This window comes from Capsicum annuum, chromosome 4 (genome assembly GCF_002878395.1).
Source record: "Capsicum annuum cultivar UCD-10X-F1 chromosome 4, UCD10Xv1.1, whole genome shotgun sequence".
In the NCBI taxonomy this organism is placed as follows: domain Eukaryota; kingdom Viridiplantae; phylum Streptophyta; class Magnoliopsida; order Solanales; family Solanaceae; genus Capsicum; species Capsicum annuum.
The window spans coordinates 38,810,675-38,820,367 of NC_061114.1; positions in this window are offsets into that span (position 1 = coordinate 38,810,675).

The window sequence follows — 9,693 nt, forward strand, 5'->3', positions numbered from 1 at the left end:
ATATCCTTTTACATAAGTGGGTTGAGCAAACACAATTATTTAAATCTACTTTCCAAGTTCAAACATTAATTTAGGGGAATACCTTGACCTTTACTCCAATTCCTACACCCATGAATGCCATTAGTTCAAAATATTCATTTCAAAGCATGAAAAACTCATTAAAACCACAGGAAAATAATTCAAGGATCAACCATCCCACAACCTTCAACCCATATCAAAACCACATTTAAAGCCATATGAATAAACCATTTTAAAATATATGTTTTTCATAAAATAAAATTTGAGGTAAAGTAACATGCCTGGGAGTATCACAACTCTGGAGGGAAATCACCCTTGAGAGCCCTAATTGACCAACTTTTTGAAAACCTTAAGTGTTCTTGACTCTAGAGATTTAAGAGAGATTAAGAAGTTATTTTGATTTGTTTTAAAGTGAATAATACCCTAAAGGGATTTTAAGTCATGATTCATGATTGATAAAGAGGGGAAATATCCAACGTACCCTTAATTAAAAGCTGATAAATGGTTACTGGTTATCATGGGTAAACCTATGACTCGAGAGAAAACATTACAACTTATCACTGGTGAGTGGTGATTTTACCACTTATTTGCATTCAACATTCGTGCGCATTTCCATGTTTTGAATGAATAAATGAGACCAAACTGTGATTGAATGCACTAATATTCATATTTTACAGGCACATAGTTGATGAGATAGAAAGATATGGATTGGAGCTTAAAATGATCAATAAAAGTAAGAAAGTACAGTTGAAGACTTGGAGCAGGACATAGCCTCAGGTACTGTGATCACGACAGTAAAGCAAGTCAACAAGGCGCGATTTCATGAGTCTAGCATGGCCGCGGTACTACAGTCACGGCCAAGCCTATGCGACCACAAAATGGCAGAAAAATGCAGCCCAAGGGGAGAACTATAAATGCACATGGCTAATCCCAAATTTGATAAAAAGAAGACTCAAACCCTATTATTCATAATAATCCATCTTACCCAATTTGGGACATTGTTCTAGGGTTTGTAGCCTCCATTTTGGAGAAGAAAATATTGTATAAATTTTGGGTAAAGAATATTTGGAGTCACTTCAGAGTGAAGAATAGTGAAGTCCCATTAAAGATTTATTGGATCTCAAAATTTGAAGTAATATTCACTTAGATTTTCTAAAATCATATCAATGGAGATCTTAGGTAAAATCTTTACTTATTTATCTTATGAGTAGCTAGTTTTTCCTCTTGGGATTATTCTGGAATAGGGTGTAAATATGTGTGAGATATGATTCTTTTGTGCATTTACTAGTTTGTGATTCTAGATTCTACTATTGCTTAAGTGACTTGGTTTGGATTTGTGGGTGAAAGCCTCAAATACCCAAATGGGTTTGATGGATGAAAATTCCAAGCTCTTAAAAGCTCAAAACATCCTTGAAAGAGGGGTTTGGGTGAACTTTAGGAACCCACATCATACTTAAAAGAGGGATGTGGGAACCAAGGAAATAATAGCTAATTTATAAGCATGGTTGACTAATTTTCATTATCTTAGACATAAGGGTGATTGTGATGTTGACTATACATAGGGCACCATCCTAGAAATAGGGGTGTCTAATTGAAGTATTAGATGGTTTTGATTGAAGCACTCATTAGGTACTTGAAAGGGTTAATGAGTGACACCCTTGGGGTTTTGTTGATGAACTATCCTCAAGGATTTCTAACCTAGCCTACCACTATCACCAGCACTGAGAATTTACATCAAATTATCTCACACTCAAGCATATGTTGCCCCTAGGAAAGCATAATCTCAAAATCCATGCCTAATTGTCTAGACTCTAATAATTCGTAGCCCTAAATTTATACGATAAAATCCCAAAATGAAATATTAAGTGTGATCTCTTTCAAACACCCCACCTCTTATTTTTAGCTTTTTGTACTATTGGTTTGAATTTAGCTAGAATCTTTAGTTCCAAACTAATTTAGTCGCAATTCAAATTGTTCCTCGTGGATGTGAACCCTACTCTAAATTTTGGTAGATATATTGATGACGACCAACTTGCACTTAAATTGACATATAAGTTGAGTGTTATCAGTCACCACGAGTTAATAGTCAAGATAGTAGCTTAGGGACCCTTCACTAGTTACCTTATGAGTCACACACTACACTCATGTACAAACCATACGAATCATAGGTCCCTAATCATACAGTGATCAAAAACTTAGGCCACCACTTTGATTTTATTACGGAAGGCATACTACGACTCATAGAGAGTCCATATGACTAGTTAGGCATAATTTGTAGACGAGATAAAAACAAAGGGAATCTTCACTAGTCACCTTATGACTAGGATATTATAACCCATATAGGCACCTTACAACTCATAAAGAGAGTCGTAGTCTGGGCAGTGAGTGTAAAAACTCAAAAATTTTCAGAGGCCAACACCTAGGGTGTCACAACTAGTTTCTATGTTGTATTCACAAAGGGGTTGTATCAGTATATTTATTTGTACCACACTTTGAAATATTGTTATGTAGAAGCTCTTGATACCCCCAAGTTTTAGGACTATGTTATGTGATTGATCTTTTATTTCCTATATTCCGCATTCTTTTTCTTTACCTAATGTAGTAGTCCGTTACTAGTTATTATGGACTACGAGTTTGGTTTGCCTAGTGGTGGGTTATGGTAGGCACCATCATGACTCGAGAAATTGTTTTGTGATAGTTACACACATTCCACTTTAGTGACATGATGCAACTAGAAACCCTATTAAACAAGTTTTATTTTTTTTCCCTTTCCATAAGTTGAAGCCAACAACGTGGGAGGGATCCAAAAACCCCTAGGGTGGCCTCACATGCCTTGAATCTATAGTAGAAGGGAAGATGTGTGTGAATAGGGTGCAACACATGAAATTTTGAGGGATAACACATCCATAATCTTAGCACAAGGTTCGTATTGAATCATCCTTCCTACAGCTGGTTGATATCTAAGTAAGCTAAGGTTAATTGAGTAGTGTAAACTAGGTTAAAAAGTATAAATGTAACATAGATGTACATGAGATTTCATGATTAGGCCTTCAGGTATGGAGTTTTGATGGCTAAAGTTGATTAAGGTTAGGGTAACTTATGAGAGGTGTCTATTTTCTTATACCATGGAATGTTATGTCATAGTTATTCTATAAATTGGATGGTCACTTTTGTAGACTCGTATTTGGGATAATAGGAAGGGAAAATTCCTAGTCATTAGGAAACCCCTAAAGAAAGTGATGATATTGTATGGTTATTTGGCATTTTGGGGCTCTAACTGATAGGTAGGCGATGATATTGTAGTTCAACCCAATTTATACAATATATGCATGCTGACTACTTCTTAGTATGGCTTGTTATTTAATGTTAGTTGGTCTGGTCAATGTACTTTGGTGTATGATTATTACCTACTTATGCTTAAATGAGAAATGTATCGGTATTTAGACATTCTCTGGGCTTATTGATTTAGTAAGGTTGGCAGATACTTGTGTTTGCGATCTTAGTACATGGATGAAATTTATCCTCTATAGGTCATGACTAGAGGGTGGTTATGATATCATACAATGTATGCATGAGGTTCAGGTAAGTTTGACAGTTCCACGAGAGAATCGAGGAATACTTGTATATGTTTAGTTATTGTTTAACTTGTCTTGAACTTGTTTTGGACTGGGCTTGACTTGTTGGACTTGATTGATTTGACTATTGATTTTTTTTTTGTTGTTAGACTTATGGTAATATCTCTTTTGGTGAACGGTAATCACGTTTAAGGCTAACTGAGGATTCCCTTATAAGTAAGTTAGTATGAAGAGGGTTATCAGTAAGAGGTTAGGTATAGGTTAATGTCTTAAGGTCTTGTTGACTGGTTACTTCTTTGGGTGTGTCATTCCTATTGGTGACAGGTTTGGCTTATTCCATCTCTTAACATGGCTTGGGGTTATCTTTAATGAAGTGTTCCATATTTTACTTGTGATATTTCTTGGGGTAAAGCTAGATTTAGTAATTTAGAGTTGTGAAATCTTAAGTATAATGACAGTACCTTAAACCTGCAACCAGTAGGTTAGCAAATATAATTGGTTTGTTCAGAGGAAATGGGAAGGTAATCTAGCCAGTTATTATCACAACCCAAACCTGGGCCTGACGGTGACTATTAGCTCGAGTCCACTGTGGACTGGAGACCACCATTTTTCCTAGTGAAATAGAACATAATACAGCTAGCAGTGGATGAATTCCAAATATATAACAAAATAGAATATACAATAATAAGAATGTTCTTACCAACTCCCAATCCACAGTAATCCACAAAGCCTCTAAGCAAACCAAAACCAATCTATGTCGGGACATGCCCCCGATGATAGAAAATAGAATCCAATGGAAGTAGTCTAAGACATAAATAAAATAAGTCTTCGAAATGATAGCCCTTACGGAGAATAGAAGGTCACCACTTCAAAGCTGGCTGCTGATAACCTAGAAATCCTATCACTTCGAAGGAAAAGTAGAAGTGTTTTCGTTCCCTATATCTTATGGGGATATAGCATCCAGAGATGGCTAGTGGAGTGAGCACTAGCATCTAACACAAGGAAGGGATAAAGTAATGCCATGATCAACACTTTAAAACAATTAAAAACCAATGAACACAGTCATATGCATGTACATATACATAAATATATCATGTCAAGATAAGGAACAAGATTTAGCATGGATTTTAAAACATTAACTTCCACTATGTAGCTTAACCATCATAAAAAAAACCCATGGGCTATATGGGTCCAACCCCCCTTACTGGATAGGCCCACTGCATGTTAGTCGCATAAACCAGATATATCATAAAAGGTCAGGGAAACCTTGAATCTTAGCCATCCATGATACAAATATGTATAGTGACATAGGGAAGAGCCATTGTTTCCACCATAAACTATACTCGAAAAGTCGAAGCCACACCTAAACTATTAGAGTGACCTAATGCACACCTATACTATTTAAAAGTGAATTTATCTCCACTCTGACGCACATAGAACCAGTCACACGATGGAAAGTGTTACACACTCGCGTAAATGTCATCACAATGTCACTGCCACGTCAGTTTTTACATAAGATTTCAAAAAAAGAAGTCCAAGTCACCTCAATTACTTCTTCTTCCCCATCCATCATCAAAACCCACCATTGAACCACCACCATTTCCACATCGTCACCAAACTCATAGCATCATCACTATAGATTTCACCACCAACAACAATCAAATTCACCATTGGAATCACCCACCACCACTGCTACCATAAAAATTTACAAGTCGGAATCATATCACCACCATTGTTACCACTAAAAATTTTAAAGAGCCACCACAAAATTTAACTCCCATAACCAAAGACAGAATCATATAACCATCATTGTTACCACTAAAAATTTCAAAGAGCCACCAAAAAATTTAACACCCATAACCGAACTCATCATCGAAATCACATCACAAGCATTTTTGTCGTCAGAAATTAAAATGAACCATTGCACAAATTCAACACCCATTATTGAATTCACATCAAAATCATACCACATTAATAGGTTTTAATGTTTATCAAAATTAAACCACCATAAACTATCAATATTGAAATTCGCAACAATAATAGTAACAGAATTTTATTTTCACCCCAAATTGTTTTGCTAAACATTCACCACTAGATCCATTATCATTGTCACCATTGAAAATAATCACAGCCATAAACGTAAACCCAACATTTTTCACAAAAATTGATATCAACTTTATTGTCAATAATAAAAAATAAAAGACATACCACCATCAATTTTATCAATCAATCATCAAATTCCTCAGTATTACAAATTTTGTTCAAGCTCGAGATGGAGAATGGTGAAAATAAAAAATCGATTAGTGAAAGAAATAAAGTGATTTTGATAAGAAAAAAAGTTAGAGAAGAGAAGATTAATGACATAAAAAAGAAAAAAGAAGTAGGAATGGTTATCATGGAGAATGCACAAAGAAAAAGTGATTTTCATTTTTTTTTGGTTTAATTTAGCTCATGGATGTGCTTTCTCCTTTTTCTTTTAATTTATTGCCACATCAACTTTTGAGGTGGAAATAAATTCACTTTTACGTAGTACAAGTGTGTAATAGGTCATCACAATAGTTTGAGTGTGCAAGTGACTTTTTGAGTATAGTTTAGGGTGATTTTGATAACTTTTCCCTTTGACATAAGCACACTGTCATGAAGACCAACCTTAACGCCAGCAAATGCGAGTTTCCAATATTAGTCCCTCGAGACCTCCACATTCATCACACAACCCCCTTTAAGCCTAATTAAAACATTTACACATTCCCATTAATTGAACAATAACCATCCACTAGGGCACATACTATTGGTATGGTAAAACCAACCACACTTGCAAGCTATTATCATTATATCATTCTAATTATCATTACTAGGGTAATCCATGACCCCACAAGCTCCAATCATTCATACACAGGGGGATTCCACAATCCCTTAGGTTCAATTACTCATTAACTTGGGGGAATCCACGACCCCACAAGGTTCAATTCAAAACCATTATGTTTCATTATCCTTTTAAGCAATACATTGGTTCCAAAAGTAGTTTAATGCATATATACTCATGTTCAAAGCTACTTTCGCGAGATTGGGTTGAGGTTATACCAATTACAATATTCAAATCATCAATTTGGGGAATCCACGACCCCCATTCCAATTAACCACACCCATGCACCCCCAAATAGTTCAAAACCATCAATTCAAACCCTAAATCAGTCATAAAAGCCATAGGAAAAACTATTCATTCATTAAAGCTAAAAAACCCTCAAACCACAATTTAATCATACGAATAAAAATTATCAATACTTGCTTTTAACAAAATAAACTTTGGGGAAGAGTACCATGCCTGAGATATCAAGAATTACGAAGAGAAATCAACCCTTGGAAACTCTAATTACTAATCTCCTTGGAAACCTTAGTGTTTTTAACTTAGGGATTTGAGAGTGTTTATGAGTTGTATTTGATTGTTAAAGTGATAGAAATAATCGTCTTTGGGTGTTTTATGGATGTGGGTCCTAAGAGGGAAAGCAGGGAAATGACAAGAATGCCCCTACTTAAAAGTGCAGAAAGGTCACCCGATCATCGTGACTCATCTTATGACTCGTGACGTCTGGATATAAGTCGAATCCATAACTCGTAGTATAAGTAGTAGCTTAAGGACCCCTCACTATTGACCCTACAGTCACACACTACGACTAGCGACGTATCATTATAACATTTAGGGTTCTTCGCAGTCATGGCAAAAACAGTAGGCACCTTTACTAGTTTGGCTATGAGAAGCACTACACGACTTATTTAGAGTCTTGAATTCTTGTAACCTCGAGTCTTAATCATGACAGAAACATTTGGATAACCACTGGTTAGTCTACGATTGGGGTCTTAAGACCCGTAAGGTGACCTTACAACTCATAGGATAAGTCGTAAGTTAGGCAGTAAGCTCAAAATCTCAGGAATTTTCCAAGGAGTAAGAATTTAGGGTGTTACAGTTATTAAGTGTCCATAGTAGGACATAAGAGACATGGGTAATAAGAGTAAATAAAGGCATGTTTTCTCTTCAAATATTTATGTTATTATTTTTGTAATACAATGTGGGTCGTGGCAGTTTGGTATTAGAGCCTAGGTTACTGATATTTCAATACTAGAGAAAATGTCAAGTAGAGTCATGTGGATTGGTATATTGGCATCTTAGTTGTCACAATCCAATTTATGAGTCATGATGGCACCTACTTTATCCTGCCAGCAGGTAAGACAAATCGAAGCCCGAAGCTACACGCAATTGGCTAACTTTGTGAAAAATATCCTAAAGCTGGAAATCAACATTTAAAGACTTAAAACAATAATAAGACTGTCAAAATAGTCTAATAGATAGATAAAAGATCAATAATAATAACAATACCTAGTACTGTTAGTACAGAGCTACTACAAATGAAACATAAGTACCAAAACAGTCAAATACAATCCATCTCAAAAATGAAAGACTAGATATGAATAATAACAGAAAAAGGGGCAACTCCAACTCCAAGAGATCACTCAATTCAAAAATCAAACAAGCACGAGCGTCGTATCAACGACGACAACTAGTACTCAGATCAGCACTAAAAAGGTACAAAAGTATAGTATGAGTACCAAAACCATAGGTACTCAGTAGGCATCATCAGTCGACTGAGCTAAATCATGATATAAATATGATAAGATACAAGATAAAACCCTTATCAAGAAATCCTAAAACTGAGAATTTAGATCCTTAAGCTCGGCAGGAGCCATATGGTAAGGTGTCATAGAAATAGGTTCGGTGCCCAACTCAAGATCAATAACAAACTCAATATCACGCTTAGGAGGAATACCAAATATATCAGTAGGGAAAACATAAGGAAACTCTTAAACTATAGGAACAGAGTCAAGCGACAGACTCTCCATACTAACATCAAGAATATAAGTGAGGTAAGACTCGCAACCCGTTAAAATAAGTCTCTTAGAATGAATATATTAAATAATCCCTATCGGCTTACGACTAACCACTCCCTGCTACATGATGGGGGTATGCAAGGCATGGCAAAGGTAACAATCTTGGAAAAATAATCTAGGACAATGTGATAGTAGGATAATGAGCCTATGCCCAAAATCACATCAAAATCCACCATATCTAACACAATAAGATCAGCCTGAGTATCAAATTCTTGAAAAGTCACAACACATAATCTATAGACTCGATCCTCTACTAATACCCATAAGAGTAATACACATAATGGCACAGATGATGAATCTTAAGATAAGTCTAACAGTAGGGAATCATAAGCAAACACATAAGAATAAGTGTATCCCATATCAAATAAAGCAAAATTTGACTAACGGCAAACCAAGATCGTACCTGTGGTAATAACATCTGAAGACTCATCCTTAAGTCTAAAAAGTATGACATATAACTAATCATGTCTACCACCTAAATAAACTCATAACCGTCCTTTTGTCCTACCTATTTGAGAACCTCCACGAGCACCCTATGGACCACCCTTATGACCATGCATACCGCCTCTAGCTGGGGGTGAAACTTCCCAAATTGGTGGAACACTCTAAATTAAAGAAACCATTATTCCACAGATGAGGCAATCTCTTGAGAAATAACCAATAGGATTTGTGCTAAAACTAGAAGATCCGGCTAAACCAAAATAACCACCACTCCTAGAATAACCAAAAGATGAACCTCTCAAACACTGACCATTACCTTGGCCAGGGTGATTACTGAAACTAGATGATCCTCCGTCGATAATCTAAAGTGCAGCCTGAACTGGCCTACTAGACTAACCCTGATGTTGATATGGGTAACACAAATGGTACCTACCCTGAGAACCACTACCTTTAAACCGTGAGCCACTATAGCTCTGACTGAAACCACCCTAATATCCTAGATTCTTATTGCTACCCCCTTAGTTCTTGTGATATATCTCCTCTATAACTTGAGCACGATCAAAAACCTTAGAAAAATACCTACTCATAATAACTAAACTTTGTATAGACATACGAAGAGGAAGTCTCAATTCTCAAAGAAAGCAGAAAAACCCTATCATACTCAGTAGTAATAATAAAGATAGCATGCCTAGCCAACTCATGAAATCGAGCCTCATAC